This window comes from Protopterus annectens, chromosome 4.part0, assembly GCF_019279795.1.
Source record: "Protopterus annectens isolate FY-2018-M chromosome 4.part0, PAN1.0, whole genome shotgun sequence".
NCBI lineage: Eukaryota > Metazoa > Chordata > Ceratodontiformes > Protopteridae > Protopterus > Protopterus annectens.
In genome coordinates this window covers 1,568,232,873-1,568,255,550 of record NC_056733.1, presented here as the reverse complement: position 1 = coordinate 1,568,255,550, position 22,678 = coordinate 1,568,232,873, and positions in this window count along the sequence as shown.

The window sequence follows — 22,678 nt, the reverse complement described above, 5'->3', positions numbered from 1 at the left end:
CGTCACAGGTTGTCGGTTTTGCGCTAGGTTTAATAAACGCACTATCAAATGCCGTTTTGACTTCGCACGGTATTACTTTGGTAGGAAATTAAATTATATCATGCCGTCGGAGCAGCCGACGACCGCAATTCATAAAAAACGCAAGGATAAGGATAGGCAGCCTAGGAATAAACCAGACCCCGAGGCCTCATCTGGGCCTGTCGCCGGTTCTCTGGTTTTCAGTGAGGCGCCTACACAGCCTCTGATGACCGCAGAGCTGGAACCCCAGACAGCTGCCGACTACCACGCAGAGTCTACTAGGCCGACGCAGCCATCTACCGACACCGGTGCAGAGGAAACACCTTCGGTTGCAGAAGGTGTCTTCAGACCGACTACACTCACCATTAAATCTTATGCTAAACTTAAAACCCCTTTAAAACCTAAGAAAACTATTCATCAGTCTACAGGTCAAGACCCCATGCCTAAAAAACAGATGCTTAAGATGGCTAAAGATTTAATTACCCTTATCAGGGGTTCCCATCCCCCTCCTGATAAAAGACCAAGACAAGAGGAGGATTATGCATCCTCTGACCAGGTTTCTCTCTCCTCAGATTCTTCTGAGGAACAGGATTACACTTTTCCACCTTATGAGGATTCTGATGCTGAAGACTCAATTCCCTCAGCATCTCCCCCTGAAGACTACTCCTTTAGGGAAACATTACATACCATGAGGGAACATTTCCACTGGGAAGGCCAGGATTACTCAGATTCTAAGAAAAGGCTCTGAGAGTTCCTTCTATTACCCCAGCACAGACCTCTTGCTATTCCTCCTATTTTAGATATTGTGGATGATGTCTAGTTTAAATCCAGACTCTCTACCTCCTACTCCAGCCAAACCAGACAGATACTACAGAGTACCTGACTTGCACAAATTCCTTTATAAAAGCCCTGTAGCTGACCCAGAAACCATGTCCCAGGGTCCTAAGGGAGCAAAGGCTTTTATGGCTAAAAATCCTGTGCCCTCTAAAAGAGATTCCAGAGCCCTAGATAGATGGGGAAAAAAATATACACCTCTGCAACTCTGGCTATGAGACCATTAAATTGCCAGTTTCACATGTTGAAATATCAACAATTTCTGATGTCTCAGTTAAAACAAAAAATGAGTACACATTCAGAACAGCCTGACATCAAGGAAATGCAGGATCCTGTTGCATGCAGCTGAACAGGTGGGCAAGCATACTTTACAATGCGGATTTGATTCACTGGAAGCTTCCTGTAGAGCAGCTGTTACTGGCTCAGTCATTCGTAGACATGCTTGGTTAAAAGAGCAAACCCTCCCTGACCATGTTAAAGCAAAATTATTAGATGCACCTTTACAACATGATGTATTATTTGGTGTCAAAGCAGAAGAGGTTTTAAAGAAAATGGAGGATAAGGCTAAATCTATGCAAACGGTCAAGGATTTCTTGCAGGTACAACACCCTCGCTTCAGCAGAAATTGGCCAACAAAAAATTGGTCCTTTATCGCTTCAGACAGATCACAGAGGGGCAAATACAGACGCCCAAGGGGTAGAGGTCAGTCACAGGGCCCTTACAAACCTCGCCAATGGGATTCTGCTACCCAGAAATGAGGAAAAGACAGGCCCCAATCTAGCAGAAGGCAGACGCAATGACTCTATCCTCAAACTACCAATCAAATCTCTCCTGGCAACACCCTTGGGAGGAAAACTAACTTTTTTTTGCAAACAACTGGTACATCATCACAAAAGACAAATGGGTTCTAAGGATACAGATTCCACTTTCATACCTTACCAAGGATCAAAGGAATGCCAAACCTGTCACCAAATCAATGGGCAGAGGCACAAAAACAAATTACAGCTCTCATGAAAATGAGAGCCATTCAACAGGTACCTACACAGGAGCATGGACAAGGATTTTACTCAAGACTGTTCCTAGTTCCAAGAAAGGACAAAGCATGGAGACCCATTCTGGATCTTTCAGTTCTGAACACCTATCTGCAAGTACCAAAATTCAAGATGCTAACACTACAGCAGCTTCTTCCCATGCTGGGCAAGAATGCTCGGCTAGTCACTTTGGACCTCAAGGAGGCATACCTGCATGTCCCTATCAGACAAAATTGCAGAAGATATCTCCACTTCATTGCAGGTTCAACGCATTATCAATTCTCTGCACTGCCCTTTGGCTTATCTACTGCACCCAGGGTCTTCACAAAATGCCTGGCACCAGTAATTGCATACTGCAGACAAAGCGGAATTCAAATATACCCATACCTGGACGACTGTCTTATTCAAGCAGAAAGCAAGGACATTCTTCTACAGCATCTGGCATTTGTCAAAACACCTTCTAAGTTGCCTAGGGTACACAGTAAATGAAAAGAAATCAAAACTAGTGCCCTCACAAAATATAACATTCCTGGGTGCCAGCTTGAATACAACGGCCCAGATGGCTTATCTCACGCCAGACAAACGACGACAACTGTTTCAGTATTTCAAAATAATGGCAACAAAGACCCAACTTCTTGCAAGAAAAATTCTGCAGGCCTTGGGATTCATGGCATCTTGCATTCTACTAATACCATTTGCAAAACTGCATATGAGGAAATTACAATGGTACCTGAAAAGTGTATGGACTCAGCACAGCCACAGCTTGGAAACAATGATTCCACTTATTCCCTGCCTTCAACAGGAGTTTCTATGGTGGGCACAGGCATGTCACCTCAACAAGGGTCAGCCTTTCACCTTACCCACAGCCAGGCAGACTATGACAACAGATGCATCGGACTATTCCTGGGGAGCACACATGGCAGGACAGTGCATTCAGGGCAAATGGACTACAGATCAGAGACACCTGCATATTAATCAAAAAGAAATGCTAGCAGTGCAGAATGCCCTAACAGCTTTCAAGGACCTTCTACACCCAGGACAACTACTAATAAGGACAGACAACACCACAGTTATGTGGTACATAAACAAGCAAGGGGGCACACATTCCTACCCTCTATGCAGGCAAGCAATGACCTTGTGGAACACTGCAATGTCTTACCAGGTTCAATTACAAGCACAATTCCTGCCAGGAAAGAAAAACACATTGGCAGACGACCTAAGCAGAAACATCATGGACCCGCATGAATGGAAACTAGATCCACAAGTATTTGCAATGATAGCTCAAAAGTGGGGACGCCCAGACATAGATCTGTTTGCAAGCCCCCCACAACCACCAACTCCAAAAATTTTGCACATGGACCTTCCATCCACTAGCTTGGAAAGTGGACGCTCTCTCATTCAATTGGAAAACATTGACAGTGTATGCCTTCCCTCCACTGCCTCTTCTAGCAAAGGTACTGCTGAAAGTCAGATTAGAGAGGCCACAAATGATTCTCGCTGCACCAGATTGGCCACGCCAACATTGGTATCCAATTTTAAGGACCAGGGCCCACCATGGATTTTGCCACAAATTCCACACCTGCTCACCCAGCGAGACAATCTGATTCTACACAGCCAGCTCAAGACTTTAAACCTGGCTGCATGGCAAATTATCTAAACAACCAGCCAACACCTTTATCCAAAGCTGTTATGGATGTCATTCTGGAGGCCAGGAGACCCAGCACCAGGAAAACCTATTCAGACAAATGGAAAAGATTTTGCGCCTGGAACCAGGCTAAAGGCCTAAATCCCCTTGATCCAAACATCCCTCAGATTCTACAATATTTAACTGAGATGTTACACAAAGGACTTTCCTTTTCATCTATTAAGATCCACGCCTCAGTAATTTCAGCTCATTACAGCACGGATCCTCCTCTGTTCTCACATCCACTCCTAAGACAGTACCTCAGAGGGGCTAAGAACTTAAGACCGCCAAGGAGAGCTCCAGCACCTACTTGGGATCTCAACTTTGTTCTGGAAAAGCTTACACTGCCGCCCTTTGAACCAGCTTTTTCAGCTGATTTAAAATTTCTTTCATGGAAAACTGCCATACTACTAGCAATAACTTCAGCTAGAAGATTCTCAGAGCTACAGACACTAATGGCAGTGGAGCCCTTCCTCATTTTTCATCAAGACAGAGTCTCTCTACGAACTAATCCTTCCTTTATGCGAAAGGTGGTATCCAGTGTGGCCGTAAACCAAACCATTCATTTTCCCACCTTCTTCCCAAATCCCCAGAACAAAGGAGAAAGACTCCTGCACTCTTTGGGCATTCACAGGCAATTACGTTACTACTTGGATAAAACTAAGATTCTCAGAAAAACCGACCCGCTCTTTGTAGCCTATGCTACAGGATCACAAGGAAAAGCTATCTCAAAACAGACCATTTCTAAATGGATAGGGCATTGCATACGTTTCTGCTACTCACATCAAGGGAAACCAGTACCTGCTAACATTAGGTCACACTCCACCAGGGCTACAGCTACTTCAGCAGCCTTTCTCAGGGGCGTGCCAACCAAGGATATTCTGGAAGCTGCAACTTGGGAGTTCAGTGCACACCTTAACCAAACACTATCACCTACCTCTATACTCTAAGACTAGAGCTGGTTTTGCCACTGCAATTTTGCAGGGCCTACTAGCTTCTTCTAACCCTGTTTGACTCCACCTCCCATCCTTAGCTTTGGGATTCAACCCAAGTGTGATGACTGCAGCAGGGTAACACGATGAACTTAGTACAGTTTTGTACCTACCATAAATGTAGATGTTCGAGTGTTCATCCTGCTGCAGTCCAGGTTACCCTCCCTCCATCCCCTCTGAAACAGCTGAATTTATCTCTACCACTCTATCCTATAGTGCCTCTGTGGTGTATTTGCTTGTGCCTAAGGGTTTTGTTTTATTTTTATATAGCTATATGCATACATATATATATATTTTGCCTACCTATTGGGGGTACCTGACATCTGGGGCAAGAAAAACTGAAGAAAATGGCGTTGGATGCCTCTTATATACCCCTGGCGCACTGACGTCAGGGAAGAAGTGACAGCAACCGACGCCGGACCAAGACTTTGGAATTCGGGCTGACTGCGGGACCTCCTGACGGCAGGGTAACCCAAGTGTGATGACTGCAGCAGGGTGAACACTCGAACATCTACATTTATGGTAGGTACAAAACTGTACTTTTTCAGGCCTAAAGATTTGTATATTAAACCGACGCCATCATCAAAAACGAGGCCAAAACCAACTTCTATGTCTAAAAAAATGATGCATGAGCCACGTGTTCAGGCCCCTATGCCTAAAAAACAAATGATCAAAATGGCTGAGGATTTAATTACCTTGATCAGTGGTTCCCAAACCCCTCCTGCTAAAAGGCCTAGGCAAGGCACTGATTATGAATCTTCATATCAGGTTTCCATTTCTTCTCATTCCTCTTATGATCAGGAATTTTCTGTTTCCCCTCATGAGGACTCTGATGCAGAAGAATTCATCCCTTTTGCTTCTCCTCTTGAGGAATTTTATTTTGGAGAAACTTTGCATACCTTAAGGGAACATTTTCATTGGGAGAGTCAGGAATTCTTCAGTATCCAAAAAGAGGCTTAGGGATTTTCTTCTTCTTCCTCAACATAGGCCTTTGGCTATACCTCCTGTTTTAGACATTGTTGATGATGTTTTCTCAGAATCCAGCTTGGCTCCTGATTCTCTGCCTCTGGCTCCTGGTAAGCCAGACAGATATTACAGGGTTCCTGACTCCCACAAGTTTATTTTCAAAAATCCTACTGCTGACCCTGAAACAGTTTCTCATGGTCCCAAGGGTGTTAAGGCTTCTACTGCTAAAAATCCTACCCCTTCTGATAGAGACTCCAGGACGCTGGATAGATGGGGTAAGAAGGTTTATATGTATGCAACCCTGGCAATCAGGGCTTTAAACTGTCAGTTTCATATGCTTAAATATCAACAGCATGTCATGGGCTTACTTAAACAGAAAATGATGTTGATTTCTGATTGTGTGGAAAATAGAGTTACAGGATGTTTTGCATTCAGCTGAACAAGTTGGAAAGCATACTTTGCAATGTGGTTTTGATTCCTTGGAGGCGTCTTGCAGGGCCTCCGTAACTGGATCTGTGATAAGAAGGCATGCTTGGCTCAAGGAGTAAAATCTGCCTGATCATGTTAAAGCTAAATTGTTGGATGCTCCTTTACAACAGGACAGTCTGTTTGGTAATAAGGCAGAAGAAGTTTTGAAAAGGATGGAAGACCAAGCTAAATCTATGCAAACTGTAAAAGATTTCTTACAAGTGCAGCCACCCAGGTTCAATAGGCACTGGCCTACTAAGAATTGGTCCTTTCCAGTACCTAACAGAGCCGCTCAGGTCAAACCCAGACACTCCAAAGGCTCCAGGTTTCAGTCATAAGGAACTTACAGAACAAAACAATGGGGTGCCTCCACCTCCAAATCTGGAAGTAGCAAAGTACCCCCCTACGGTAAACCGACTCAGTGACTTTCCTCTGCCATTTCCAAGCACTTATCTTTGGCAGCCCCTTTGGGGGGAAAACTAGCACTTCATGCTCGAAATTGGCATCTAATTACCCAGGACAAGTGGGTCTTAAATATAGTATCCCAGGGATGCAGATTTCATTTCCACACATTGCCAATTCCAAACGGATGGCCAGATCTGCCTCCAAATCAGTGGGCAGAGGTCCAGAAAGAAGTCATGTCCCTCATGGATATGGAGGCTATTCAACCAGTACCAGTAAAGAAAAAAGGACAAGGTTTTTATTTAAGACTTTTCCTGGTACCAGAAAAGACAAATCATGGCATCCAATTCTGGACTTATCCATTCTAAATACCTTCCTGGACATTCCAAAATTCAAGATGCTGACTCTACAACAGTTACTGCCAATGCTAGGCAAGGATGCCTGGTTGGTAACTCTAGACTTAAAAGAGGCTTATCTGCGTATCCCAATCAGGGAATCTTGCAAAAGATACCTCCACTTCAAAGCAGACTGTTTGCATTACCAGTTCTCTGCACTGGCCTTTGGCTTATCTACTGTGCCCAGGGTCTTCACAAAGTGCCTGGCATCAGTGATTGCATTTTGCTGACAAAGAAACATTCAAATTTATCCTTATCTGGACGATTGTCTAATTCAGGCGGAAAACAAGGACACTCTTCTGCAACATCTGGTGTTTGTAAAAAGGCTTCTAACATGCCTAGGGTACACCATAAACGAAAAGAAATCACAACTGGTACCCTCTCAAATAATTATATTATTGGGTGCAAGCTTGAATACAACTGCCCAGATGGCTTACCTCATGGCAGACAAGCAAATTCAGTTGATAACATACTTCAAACAAGTGGCCACAAAAACCCAGCTATCTGCAAGACAAATCCTGCAGGCTTTGGGGTTCATGGCTTCCTGCATTCTACTAATTCCATATGCAAGACTGCATATGAGGAAACTTCAATGGTACCTAAAAGGCTTATGGAGTCAACATTGTCACAGCCTGGAAACAATGATTCATCTCATTCCTTGCCTGCAACAGGAGTTCCTGTGGTGGGCAGAGGCCTGTCACCAAAACAAGGGACTGTCATTCATTCTACCCCCTGCCACCCAAACCCTGACTACAGATGCATCAGACTATGCTTGGGGGGCCCATCTGGCAGGGAGATGCATTCAGGGTGAATGGAGCCCAAATCAAATGCACCTACATATCAACCAGAAAGAAATGCTAGCTGTACAGAATGCTCTGACAGCCTTCAAGGACTACCTTCATCCAGGACAACTACTGATAAAGACAGACAACACCACAGTTATGAGGTACATAAGCATGGGGTACCCACTCCTACCCTCTTTGCAGACTAGCCATGGCCTTGTGGAACACAGCCTTGACTTACCAAATACATCTACAAGCTCAATTCCTGCCAGGAAAGCAAAATACTCTGGCAGACGAACTAAGCAGAAACCTTATGGACCCACACGAATGGAAACTGGATCCACAGATCTTCATGTTGATACGAAATTGTGGGAGCCCAGACATAGATCTTTTTGCCACTCCCCAAAACTATCAGACAAATTCTGCACAAGAACTCATCACAAAAAAGCTTGGAAAGTGGAAGCTCTATCATTCAGCTGGAAAAACCTATCAGTCTATACCTTTCCCCCTCTGCCTCTGCTCTCCAAGGTTTTACTAAAGTCAGACAGGAAAAAACAAAAATTATTCTGATTGCTCCAGACTGGCCTCGACAACAATGGTACCCGCTTCTATGGAATATGTCACACCTTCCTCCTTGGTACTTGCCTCAGACACCTCATCTATTGTCTCAGCAGAACTATCAAATTCTGCACACTCAGCTCCAAACTCTGAATCTTGCAGCAAGGCTAATCAGCTAATTTCACCAGTCACATCTCTCAGTAAACCTGTAATGTATGTCATTTTGGAGGCTAGAAGTCCTAGTACTAGAAAATCTTATGCTGATAAATGAAAAAGATTCTGTGCCTGGAACCAAGCACAAGGAATAAACACAGCAATGCCCAATATTCCTCAGATTCTGCAATATTTAACTGAGATGCTTCATAAGGGCCTATCTTTTTCTTCTATAAAAATCCATGCCTCTGCCATCTCGGCTCATTACAACACAGAGTCTCCTCTCTTTTCTCATCCCCTGCTAAATCAGTACCTCAGAGGGGCCAAACATTTGAAACCTCCCAGGAGAGCACCAACTCCTGCATGGGACCTCAATTTTATGCTGGAAAAACTCACCCTACCTCCTTTTGAACTAGCTGCTACTGCAGACAAAAAATTTCTTTCTTGGAAGACGGCCTTTCTTTTAGCAGTCACTTCAGCTAGAAGGATTTCAGAACTACAGGATCTCATGTCAGTGGAGTCTTTCATTATCTTTTATCCGGACAGGGTGGCCCTTCGGACCAATCCATCCTTTATGCCTAAGGTGGTATCCAGTGTGGCTCTTAATCAGACCATTCATCTGCCATCTTTTTTCCTAAATCCGCAGAACAAGGGGGGAGCAGATTCTGCATTCATTGGATGTACACAGACAACTAAGATTCTACTTAAACAGAACAAAATCTCTAAGAAAGTCTAAGCAACTACTGGTGGCATTTGCTTCAGGGGCAGAGGGAAGGCTATTTCAAAGCAGACTATTTCGAAATGGATAAGCCATTGCATTTGTTTCTGCTACATGGTAAACCTGTCCCCAAGGGGATCAGATCCCATTCCACCAGGGCTGCATCTACTACTTCAGCTTTTCTCAGAGGGCTTCCTACCAGAGACATTCTAGAAGCTGCTACTTGGAGCTCAGTTCATACGTTCACCAAACATTCCCATTTACCTCTCTTTTACAAATCCAGGGCAGGCTTTGCCACTGCTGTCCTGCAGGGCCTTATAGCTGCTCCTAATGCTGTATAATTCCATCCTCCCATCCATAGCTTTGGGATTCTACCCAAATGTAATGACTGCAACAGTGAAACACGAAGAACATAGTGCAGTTGTGTACACTTACCATAAGTGTAGATGCTCGAGTGTATTCACTGTTGCAGTCCGGGTTACCCACCCACCAGCCCCCTTTTTCTTTCTTATTATACCTCTTCTTTCCTTTACTATGCTCAAAAGCCTTTTTGGTGTATTTGCTTTTAGTTGGAGGAAATTTATATATATATAAATATATAATATATATATATATAATTTTTGCTCCCCATTTGGGGGGCACCTGACATCTGGGGCAAGAAAAACTGATTAAAATGGCATCGGCTGCATGTTTTATACCCCTGACGTCATGGAAGAGGAGAAAGCAACCGACGCAGGTCCCAAGACTTTGTTATTCAGGCTGACTGAGGGCAACCTGCCAGCAGATTACCCCAAATGTAATGACTGCAACAGTGAATACACTCTAACATCTACATTTATGGTAAGTGTACATAACTGTACTTTCTTCGTGTTTCACTATTGCAGTCATTACATTTGGGTAATCTGCTGGCAGGTTGCCCTCAGTTGGCCTGATTAACAAAGTCTTGGGTCCTGCGTCAGTTGCTGTCCCTTCTTCCATGACATCAGGAGTATAAAACATGCAGCCGACGCCATTACATCAGTCTTTCTTGCTGTGCGGTGCCCGAAGCAGAAGCAGTTCGCAATTGCCGGTCAGCCGACTCCTGAAATTTTCGTTTTCGAGTTTCAGAACCGAAGTCTTCAACTTAAAGCTAAGTACCCCGTTGGGGAAACTTTTTCTTGCTCCTTACCGATGTCAGTAAAAGTTAATAATTGCATTACTTGTGGAAAGCGAATACCTCATAAAGATTTTCATTGGTACTGTATTCCTTGCCTAGGCCCTGACCACGATGTGTTTCTTTATGCCTCCCCTCCCCTTCCTCTCATTCTGAAAATCTTGTTCAAAATAGAGCAGGATGTTCCAAAAATCTTGCTGGTGACTCCCATTTGGCTATGGCATTGGTTCCCTCTTCTGCATCTTGCCAAGGGTAATCATCGCAAGTTACCTCACAGGGTGGATGTACTCGCACAAGATGGGGGATCTCTCATCCATCCTCACCTGTCCACTCTTCAGCTGACATTGTGGGTGTTAGGGTTTTTTATCCCCTACAAACATCTTTTTTCTGAGGACATGCTTTGAGTCCTGCAGGAGGCCAGGAAACCCAGTACTAGGAAATCTTACTTATCCAAATGGAAGAGGTTTTCTGTTTGGTGTATTTCTTGTAATCTGAATCCACTTACTGTGGATGTTTCCTTGGTTCTGCCTTATTTGTGTGAATGCTAGGTTGGCATATTCTTCTGTTAAGCTCTACCTTTTGGGTGTCTCTGCTTGTCTGCTTTTGACTCTCACTTTAGCCTCTAGATTTGAGGCCAAACAGTTTCTTAAAGGCATCCTTCACATTAGGTCTCCCAGGAAGCTTGCCTCTCCTTCCTTAGACCTTAATTTTGTTTTAGAAAAATCGACTGAAGCTTTTTTTGATCCTGCTGTTTCAGCTTCTTTACAGCATTGTTCCTGGAAAAACTGTTCTTTTGGCCCTTACTTCTGCCAGACGAGTGTCTGATCTACATGCCCTATGGCTGTTCCCCTTTTTTTAGTTTTCCATAAGGACAGGGTGTCCCTTTGTCCTAATCCTTCTTTTATGCCCAAGGTGGTTAATGAGTTGTCTCTCAATCAATCTATTCATTTGCCCACTTTTCTCCCTTCTGTAAAGTCTGCTAGTGAGAAGGTTTTGCACACGTTGGATTTCCATACACAACTCTGATATTTGGATAAGACTAACGCTTTTTGTAAATCTGAACAGCTTTTTGTTTCCTTTCATTCTAGGTCTTTGGCTGTTTCCAGGCAAACCATATCTTCTTGGATATCTAAAGCCATTTCTTTTTGCTGTTCTTTTCATGGGAAGATTCTTCCTTCCACTGTTACGGCTCATTCCATTAGGGCTGTGGCTTCTTCTGGTGCTTTATTTTAAGGGTTTGGATACTAATTCTATTCTTGAGGCAGCAACTTGGACTTCTGTGTGTACCTTTACTAAGTACTATAAGTTGGATGTGATTTCTAGTGCCAGAGCTGGCTTAGCCAGGGTCATTCTCCATGGCTTCCTATAGGGTTGTGCTGGCCCTTCCTCTTCCCAATCTTCTTCCTGAGCTTTTGCATTCCTCTTATTGTAAAGAGTACTACAACAGTGATGTTGAGAGAGACAGTACAGTTGTGTAAAAATCTTACCATAACAGTAGATGTCCTCCTTTTCACTGTTGCAGTATTCACTCCCTCCCTCCTCCCCCGGTCCTTTTTTCCTTCTGGATATGCTTACTTTTACTCTTGGACTGTCGTTCCTACTGGGGCTTTTTCAGTTCTGAGGATAGTATGTCTGGACATCACTTTTAGGCACTATGACGTGTACAGGGAGCATACTGTGATGTATGGTGGACCCTTTACAACCAAAAGCTTTGGTATACTGGCTGGATGTTGGGCTGCCCTTGGCAGGAGATCCCTGTTATAAAGAATACTGCGACAGTGAAGAGACAGACATCTAATGTTGTGGTAAGATTGTACACAGCTTTACTTTCTGTGTGTTAGAGTTGCAGGGCTCATAGCAGCAACAGTTTTTCTGATACCATTCTTGAGGGAACACATGGGTGTTCTTCAGTGAACCCTCAGCATCCAGTGGCATCAGAATTTTGTTCCTGTGGATTTTGCATCCATCAGTATTTGCACTGGTGATTACAAGTAGTCTGTTTAATGAATATACCACTTTTTTGTGCTTTCCTTCAAAGTGACAGCATGAATGTGTCTGCCCTGGAATGGAGGAGACATAGGACAGATGCTTTGAACTTGCTCATGTCAATCTTTCTCAGCGTTTTGGAGATGTGTGGTCCTCTTACAGTGGATATAAAAAGTGTACACACCCCTGTAAAAATGCCAAGTTTTTATGATATAAAAAATGAGACCACAATAAATCATTTCAAAACTTTTCCCACCTTTAATGTGAACTATAACCAGTAAAATTCAGTTGAAAAACAAACAAATCTATTAGGGGAAAATATAAACAATGTACAATAAACTGGTTGCATAAGTGTGCACACCCTTAAACTAATACTTTGTTGAAGCACCTTTTGATTTAATTACATCATTCAGTCTTCTTGAGTAGGAGTCTATCAGCATGGCACATCTTGACTTGGCAATATTTGCCCACTCTTCCTTGCAAAAGCGCTCCATATCTGTCAGATTGCGAGGACATCTCTTGTGCACAGCCCTCTTCAGGTCACCTCACAGATTTTCTATTGGATTTAGGTCTGGGCCATTCCATTTTCTTCTGGTGAAACCATTCTTTTGATTTGGATGTATGCTTGGGGTCTTTGTTGTGTTGAAAGGTGAAATTCCTCTTCATGTTCAGCTTTCTAGCAGACGCCTGAAGGTTTTACGCCAAAAGTGACTGGTATTTGGAACTGTTCATAATTCCCTCCAGCTTGATTAAAGCCCCAGTTCCAGCCGAAGAAAAGCAACCCCAAAGCACGATACTGCCATCACCTTGCTTCACTTGTGGATGGTGTTCTTTTGGTGAGGCAAAGTGTTTTTGCACCAAATGTACCTTTTGGAATTGTGGCCAAAAAGTTCAACCTTGGTCTCATCAGACCATGACACATTTTCCCACGTGCTTTTGGGAGTCTTGATGTATTCTTTTGCAAATTTTAGCCAGGCCGGGATGTTTTTCTGTGTAAGAAAAGGCTTCCTTCTTGCAATCCTCTCCCATAGTCGACATATGGAGAATACGGAAGATTGTTGTCACATGTAGTACACAACCAGTACTTGCTAGAAATTCCTGCAGCTCCTTCAGTGTTGCTGGAGGTCTCTTGGCAACCTCCCTTACCAGTTTTCATCTAGTCTTTTCATCAATTTTGGAGGGACATCCAGTTCTTTGCAACATCACTGTTGACCAATATTTTCTCCACTGTTTGATGACCATCTTCACTGTGTTCCATGGTATATCCAATGCTGTGGACATTTTCTTTGTACCCTTCTCCTGGCTGATACCTTTTAACAATGAGATCCCTGTGATGCTTTGTAAGCCCTCTGTGAACCATAGCTTTAGCTGCAGCAGGCAACTGAGTAAATGTCACGGAAATCCTACTAGGACAGCTGAACTTTATTTGGGGTTAATCAGTCTCTCTCTCTAATTGATGGCAAGTGTGTACCCAAGAAGACTGAATGCTGTAGTTAAATCAAAAGGTGCTTCAAAAAAGTATTTAAGGGTGTGCACACTTATGCAGCCAGCTTATTGTACGTTTTTTATTTTTTTCCCCTAAGCGATGTTTGTTTTTCAATTGAATTGTACAGGTTATAGGCCACATTAAAGGTGGGAAAAGTTTTAAAATGATTTATTGTGGTCTCATTTTTTATATCACAAAAACCTGGCATTTTAACAGGGGTGTGTACACTTTTTTATCCACTGTAACATTGCAGGTTCTACAGTTGTGCAATTGCCTCCCTCTTAATATATGGCAGTGTGCAACATGTAGGGGAAAATGTTTTGTTATCCCCTATGTTTGAGGGCAATGAAGCTATGGGATTAGGCTATGTCATTTCATTGATTTCTGTTTGCAGTGGATATTGTTAGGCCAGCTCACTCGCAGGCAAGCTTGCCTTGTGTCTTGTAATACTTCAGAAAAGGGTTGTAAGTCAGTTTGCCAAGTCATTTTGTGACCTGTTTGCTTCCCAGATCAGTGTTGTGCAGCAGCTATGTCTCTTCAGAGAAAGACAGACAATGTGGGATATTTTAGCCCACAAGTGGCCTCTGGAATTTTTTCCTGTGCTTTCCCTCATTTCCAGTTTTGATGAAGGTCCTAAAGAAAGGCAAATTGCAGGAGGGAAAGTGTTACTCTCCTAGCTTTATTCTTTCTGCTGTAGTCTGACCCTGTAGAGAAACTTCTCAAACCTCAAAAAGGTATTCTGTCCCATCCATCCAGCAGGCCTCACCCAGATATTCCATCCCTCAAGTCGACTACATGTTTTCTGCAGTTCCATTAATGGTTAGGGATTCTAATTACCCTCCTGGGGTGGTACAGATCATCACTGCTCACAAAAGGTCTCCAACAGAAAGGTTTGTAAAGTAAATGGATAAAGTTTTCTTTATACTCCATTAGCTAGGGCCTTGAGCCTTTTTCAGCCTCAGTGCTAGCTGTTTTGCAGTTTTTGTTTAACATATTTTAGTCAGTGTTCCAGCTTTCCATAGTCATGATACATGTAGCTGCAATTTCACATTTTCTTCATGGGCTTAATTTTTCCTTGTTAGCATCTTTATTTTATTTTTTATTTTATTTATTTTACATTTGTTGACCGGGCTAGTCTAGCTGGATATATTTCCATTTTCAGTAGAGGCCCGGGGAGAAAAGCTCCAATACAGCAACAAGGATGGTACACATAGTTGAAACATAGTAAATGAAAGTAGTTCAAATAAGTATACAAGAATCAGTAATAAAAAAATAGTGATCAAAAAAGTTATTTACACTAGTATAGAAATCATTAAGAATGGTGAGATGAATTCTTTACACAATAAAAGTGACATAGTGTTATTATGTACTAGGTTGTACTAACAATAAGCAGGATAGAATCTACCAAATTGTTTCATTGTGGTCACCAGTTCAGTTCTTCATCATAGAAATTATACAAATATGTGTGAAAAATTGGTAGGGTGTAGAAGTAATATTAGTAGAGGGAAAGGTTAGTCAGGTTTACAACATGGACATAACCAGTGAGTTTTAAAGTATGTTTTAAGTCTTTGTTTAAAGAGAGACAAAGAAGAAAGTGTTGTTAGTTCATTGGGAAGGAGGTTCCAGTCTTTTCCCACTGTGTTAGAAAACAGGGAATCTCCAGCCAAGTTATTAGTTTTGGTTATGCTAGCTAGAAGCTTGTTAGAGGAGCGCAGTGAGTTTAGGTTTTTATAAGGGATTAGGAGATTGGATAGTATAGGAGTGCTATTAGGTTGATAAAATATCTTGTGGGTCATGGTTAGTTGGGAGATTTTCAGAAGGTTTTGAAGTTCAAGACAGCCCAGCTGCTTTAGATTTAGACAGTGGTGAGTTCGAAAGGGGTTACCAGTGGCAAATCTGGCGATGCTGTTATAGGCATGCTGTAGTTTGACAAGGTTATTCTATTTTTCAGGTTAGTGTATATTGAGAGGCATAAAGAAGAGTAGAAATTAAATGGGAATGAACAATTTTGGTTTTAGCTGTTGAGTTAAGAAAGTTTTGATTCGATATAAGGAGCCAATTTTCCTGTTGACATTTTTAATGGTGTTATTTATGTGACTATCAAATGTAAGGTTGTTATCAATAGTAATTCCTAACAGTTTAGTTGTAGAGTCAGGGTGTATGATTGTGCTATTATTGGAAATGACAGAGAAATCAATTGGGGTAGACTTATTGGAGGGTGTAAAGAGAAGGAGCTTGTTTTTTTTCGCATTAAGAAGGAAACAACGTTTTGTGAACCATGTTTCTACTGTGTTAAATACATTCTGAGTCAGGGAATGTAGTGCAGATGGTGAGGTTGCTGAGCAAATTAATGTTGAATCATCTGCATATTGAATGCAGGTGGCCTGTGGGATTGCTACATACAGGTCGTTAATAAAAAGAGAAAAAAGAAGTGGGCCTAGAATGGAGCCCTGAGGGACTCCCAGTGTAACAGGTAGAAGGGATGATATATTATTTGCCCAGAGAACTGCTTGTTGTCTATTGGTTAGGTAGGACCTGAACCATTTAATAGCTAAAGAGTCGAGAGAAGGATTCAAGAATGTTGATCAGAAGTGCATGGCTAACCATGTCGAAAGCTTTGGAGAGGTCAATAAAGAGTGCAGATGAGAGGTTGTTGTTATTGCGATTTCTATTTATAACATCTGTAAAGGATAACAGAGCGGTTGTGGTACTATGAGATGGCCTAAAACCATGCTGGCATTTAGCTATTATGTTATTTTGTGTTAAATGGTTTAAAAGTTGATGATGAATGCATTTTTCCATGATTTTTGCTAAGGGTGATAAGAGTGCTATTGGCCGATAGTTTGAGTAGTCATTTGAGTTGCCGCCTTTGTGAAGGGGAATGATATGGGAGATTTTCCAGATGTTTGGAATGTAACCTTCCTTAATGGTTCTGTTTATGAGGATGGATATAGGATAGGAAATTACTTTGGCTGCTTTTTGGAGGTATTCAGAAGGTAACTGGTCAGCAGAAGGGGTACAAGGCTTAAGTTTTTGGATGAGTTTGTAGATGAAAGTGGTAGATATTGGTTGAATAGAGAATACTGGTAGAGTACTAGGTATGGACGTGGCAAGGTTTAAGCTGTCTGGAGTAAGTTGGCTAGCTAGTGTTTGTATGGTTTCTGTAAAGAAGGAGTTGAAGGCATTGGCTGTTTGGTGGGGGGTGTTAGGGTCTGCCTGAAGCGGGATAGGTGTATGGGAGTGCCCTGGGGAAAGGAGTTTATATACACTAGACCAAAACTTCTGTGGGTTATTTTGGTGATTTTGCTGTATTTTACAGTAGTAGTTCTTTTTGTCTGTGAGTATTGCCTTTTTTGTAGTATTTCTCAGTTGCTTAAAAAGTTGTTGATCAGAAATATTTTTGTTAGCTCTCCACTTTGCCCAGGTTTTATTTCTAAGTAAGATCTTTTGTTTGGTTTCATTAGTAAGCCAGGGGGCTGGTTTGGCTTTCATTCTAATGGTCCTTTTGGGTGCATGCCTGTCAAGGATAGATAGGAAATTGGAGTTTAGATAGTCAACAGCTTCTTGAAGTGGTAGAGTTTTTAGAGGGTTCCAGTTACAAACACTTAGTTCATTTTGGAATAATGTTGTGTTGAAGTGTTTATTGGTACGTATGTTTCTATAGATGGGGGGATTAGAGATTTCATTTTTATGCCTAAGGATATAGGTTAAAGTATGATCGCTAACATCATCTGGTAGAGTTCCTGTGTTGTAAGTTTGTTTTTGTCTATTTATAAGAATCCAGTCTAGGATGCTCTCTTTTTTATTTGGTTTGTTGATTCTGGTAGAGGTTGTGATAGTTTGACTGAATCCATGAAGGTTGATATGGGAGGAGGGATTATCAGCTTTGACAGTTTTCCAATCAGTATTAAAATCACCAAGTATAATAGTTTCTTGGGGGTATGTAGAGGACACCCAGCTTAGAATGTTTTCTATGGTGCTAATATTATTACCAGGTGGAAGGTAGATGCAGATAATATATAAAGATTTGTTATGGTTTATTTGAAATTTAGTGATAAGTACTTCAGCTTTACTATCTTGTGGTGGGTCAAATGGTAAGGTGGAGATTTGAAGTCCCTCTTTGAATAAGACTGTAACTCCACCACTCTTACTTTTTATACGGTCTAGTCTTAGTATATTGTATCCTTGGGGAATGATTTCATTGTCTTTGGTCCTTGGCTTTAACCATGTTTCTGTTAGACAGAGGATGTCAAAGCTATGGGTATCTAGAAGGGCATGAAGATGGGTTACTTTGTTATTAACACTTCGGATATTTAGATGTCCTATTAGCAAAGAGTTGGGGAGTTTGGGCTGGGTTATCAGGGTAGGTGGATTTGTAGGGCCAGGGTTGGGGTGTATGTCACCATCTTTTAAGGTAGGCTTACAAAGTCTTGATGTGGGGTTATTAATAACGATTGTTAGATATTTCACTCTTGTTATAGTAGCTGTATGCTATTTAATGTGGGAGAGTCTATGGTATTTAGGTAGTAGGTAGCTGGAAGTTGAGGTAATGTTAAGTTCACTTTTAGGGAAGACAGAATGGTGAATTGTTGTCTATTTATGGGAGTAGTTAAAGTGGTTATAGTATGGTTTTTCAAATGAGGTGAGTATGTAGACATAGGTCAGGATAGTTGAAATTATGCTTAAGAGTACGGTTTTAGTAAATTTTGATTTTACAGTTAGAGTCATTTTTGGAGATTTAATGTAAGAGGTTCTAGGAAATTGAGTAGAATGTAACAAACAAGGGGAATAATGAAAGAGAACAGAGTAAAGGGGAAGGTGACAAAGATAGTGGTTAAGGAAGAAGGGTGTGGTGAGTTACTATAGAGACAGTTTATGGAGGTAGTGGAATAACAGGATGGGTGTGGAAGTATTAGTAAATTGATTGCTGAGTGTGATTTGTGGGATGAGGGAGGGGGTGTGATAAGTGAGGTATAAGGTTAAGGGCACTGGGGGTGGGTGGGAATTGGGGATAGGGTAGGGGAGCGGAGTGAGCCCGCAGGACGAACGGAGCGGGTTACAGTTAGAGGCTGGAGGCAATCAGTCATACAGTATAACTATGTTCTACAAGCTTAGGGAAGGTAAGAATATTTTCTAGAGTTATGTAGTAAAAGGCAATAGAGTGGTATGCTTAAAGAAAGGATGTAAACGGGGAAGGAAAGGTAACAGATATAACTAAATAAAGGTAACTGGATTTCCAAGTGAAATAAGGAAGTGTAGGACAGGCATAGTAAAGATAGACAAATAAGGGTTTGGGTGTACGTATAATAAGCACAGAGAAAGGTCCCTCTTTCCTATTCTTTCCAGAGGTTCAGTTATGATACTAACAGTACATAAAGGTTGGTGGTTTATCCTTCCGACTGTGGGGGGTAATTGCTTCCAGTAAGGGTATTTGCAGGGTAGACAGAGGAAGGCTGCACCACAGGGTTACAGAAGTTTGTCTGGCAGGTAAGAAGCAACTTTACATGCTTAGAGTTCTGCTGCCCTCTAGTGGAGGAAGAAGGGAGTTACATTTCATCTACAGAGGAGGTAAAAAGAAGAAAACAGGTGAGAAAGTTGTTGAAGGCCTGGGGTAGGTCCTCGGGTGTGCTGGCCCTTACAATAGGTTCTACTGTAACAATCACAATGTTTAATACCTATGCATTAGCAGTAGCTTATCTCTTATACTATAAGGCTAGGCGAGCAGAGCCTTAAACATATGTAGGGATTCTTATAGGGTAGGCCCTTCCATTCCTGAAAGATTTTCTTCTGCCTTGTTATGTTGGGGTAGGGTGGACAGCCTTTATCACAGGCACAAGCCTAAAAGCTGAAAAAGAGATATAGAACAGTAAAAACCTAAGATGAAAGCAAGGGTGAAAGTTAAATGCAAAAGTGAGTAAGAACTGGTGAGGACGAGTACAAGTTTCTAGATGAATCGAGCATTTCATACAAAGCAGTTGATACACAGCTGGTCAAGCAGACTATAACAAAATAACTATGTTAATCTAGAACAGTAAAACACACATGTGGTGGTTGTTAGATACTGTAAAAGCAGTTGATTAAGGGGTACCTTTCTGTTGAGACCTATTAGAGAGAGTCTGTACTTCTTTGGGACCTCAACTTTCCTGTTGGATGTGCTAAACATTATGAAGGCTAAGAAACCAACACAGATAAAACATACTTGGAAAAGATTCTTCCTCCGTTACTACCTGCGTTAGAGCCAGCAGCCAAAGTTCAAATAAAATTCTTATTTTGGAAAACGCTCTTTCTGTTAGTACCATCTGTGAGGATGGTTTCAGAACATAAATTTTCTTCTAAACCTCTGTACATCGTTTTTTTTTTTTTTTATGATCGTTTAGGTTTATGTACCAGCTTGACTTTTATGCCTTCGGTTGATGCAGTTAGACAGTCTTCCATTGTTCTTCTTTAGCATTCAGAAAGTTGAGGGAGGAGGGAGTGTTTGTGACACTGTTGTGATGTATAATGAAAATGAAGATTCTTGGAATACAACACTTATAACTAAAGGCAGCAAAATGACAAAAGTTATAAAATTAAAAACTAAAGCCAGCAAAATGACAAAAGTTATAAAATTTAAAACTTTATTCCATCACCCTTCCTCAACAAAACAGTCTTCAAGTGAGTGTAGGAATAAAGTCAACATAAGATTTTTGCCTAGACAGAATCTAAGATACTAGAAAGAATGACATTTTTGTTTACCATATCCTGGTAGTTGTCAGATTACATTGCTTTTTTTGCTATGCCAAATATAACAAAACTTTATCTAGTACACTAAAGGCTAATTCTGCAATGAGCTTATCTTCCTCCTGTGTCTTTTTTAAGAGCTAACCTGCTCATGAGGGCTTAACTATAACTTGCTTAACCTACTTGCCAGTAAGTTGCCTTGGGAAGGGATGTAGGCTTCCTTCAGAGATATATATGCCCATCTGGCTTATTCTCATGCTTGCCTGTCTAGTCTACACAGTATATATGAGGGGGTCCCACTACATGGATGCCATTGCACACTTTCATAATAGATAATAAGGTGAATGAGATTTTAAGCCCTAGGTCTACCTTTTTTGAACTTACATACTTTGTAGTATTTTGTCATGATTCCATTTAAGAGGAGGAGCTGGGGACTTTTTCATACTGTTGTACTTAGTGGATCATTTCATAGGAAACTTAATGTGCTTACCATAACATTAGATCGTCAAGATTCATGTCCATTAACTTCAAGGTACCCTTTCACCTTCTCCCAGCCTAGTGCAAGCTATGTCTTGCAATGGAACCTTGGGGGGGTGTCAAGAGGAATTGTATACATACAGTGGTCTTCAGCTACAGTTGTATCATGGCAAACTTAATTTTGGAAATAACGGACATACCTGAGTGATGAGATAGGTCCAGAGAAAACCGCCCTGGCTCGGCCAAGATCACTCTGGCTCCACTCCCCAAAACTCACCCCAGTCCAGCCCTATTTCCACTCCCCCTATTGGCCCTCCTTCAGAAACAATAGGAGTACCGTTAGCCCTTTTTATTCAGAACTCAAAAAACATTACTCAGGACCAGTGGATCCTTAACACACACAGCAAGTTTAGAGAGTACAGTTTCTAAAAATCCCAAAGTGCATTGAAATTTGCCATGTTGTAAGGGGACCATCTCACTCTTGTACCTCCCCTGTTAAAGAATCTTCTAGAACAAGGGGCCATAGAAAGACTGCCTGGGAAATCAGAAGACACATACTTCTATTCTGCCAAGAAAAAAGGCATATAGAGGCCCTCTGTCTCATCTAAGCAAGTTTCTCATTGTTTCAGAAGTCAAGATGGTAATGCTTTAATGCCTTCTCTCTCTCTGATGTCCTGTCAAAAGTCTGACCGCACTAAAACTAAAGGATGCGTATCTTCACATCCCCATTACCAAAGATCACAGGAAGTTCCCTCAGTTTGCAGTAAAGGGAAATCTTTTACTTGTCCACTGCTCCCAAGGTCTTTACCAAGTGGCAATTTCCAGTAGTAGCCTTCTGCAGGAGAAAGGGTTTTTCATGTTTATTTAGACAACTGTGTCATTCTTGCAAATTCTATACAGAGAATGCACAAGGCTTTAGAGTTTGTCTTTAATTTTTTCAGGACCTGGGCCTTTCAATCAGTTTGAAGAAATCCAATCTTGCCCCCAACAAAGAGCCTGGTTTTCAAGGGGGTATCTTTGAATCTAGATATACTGAGAGCCTTCTTAACAGAGGACAGTGTTATTTCCCTGGCCCTATAGGTGATATTAGGCAAGGAATTCCTTTTGATGCTAGGCTTCATTGCTTTCTGCATCTTAATAGTACCTGTAGCTCACTTGCTGATTAGGAAGCTGCAATAGTACCCCACAAACAGATGGTATCGGCACCTGCAGCCACTGGAAACGAAGATATCTGATTATGTCATTTTCATTTATTCCTCAACTGATTGGTCTTTGATCTGACATCTGATCAGTCTCAGCCACTTTTACCAGTCTCGTGAATCCAGCTGTTAAGCTCTTTTCTTTACCTATAATGCCCCACTCTCCTGGTATACCTCAGATCTCATTTGCCACCACATCGTTGAGAGACAGATTTCTGCTCTTGAGCTATGGAGGGGAACAGAGTGTTCTAGCCTTTTACATGAGGTTTTTATACTTAGCATTGCTTTCCTCTTCCTTCCTTTCTTTACCTTTAAATAGAACTAGCATGACTTTCTATCCCATTACCTTTTTTTCTGTTTTTCTTGTCAAGCCTTTCTACCCATGTCAGGGTACTGTCCCACATATCATTGCTGGTATTCTTTTCTTCTCTTTCTAACTAATTTAGGATATCTTTTAAGTACCATTGTTGATATCTTTTCTTTAAAAAAAAAAAAGTCATCTCTTTCTCTCCTTTGTGTCTTTGGATTATTATTATTTTTTTTATATGGCTGGCAAGCCTGTGGGCTTCAAAAAGTGCACCTCCTGTGGGAATAAGATCCCTAACTCGGATGCCTACAAGGAGTATGTGTATTGTTTGGTCACTGCCCACCTAGAT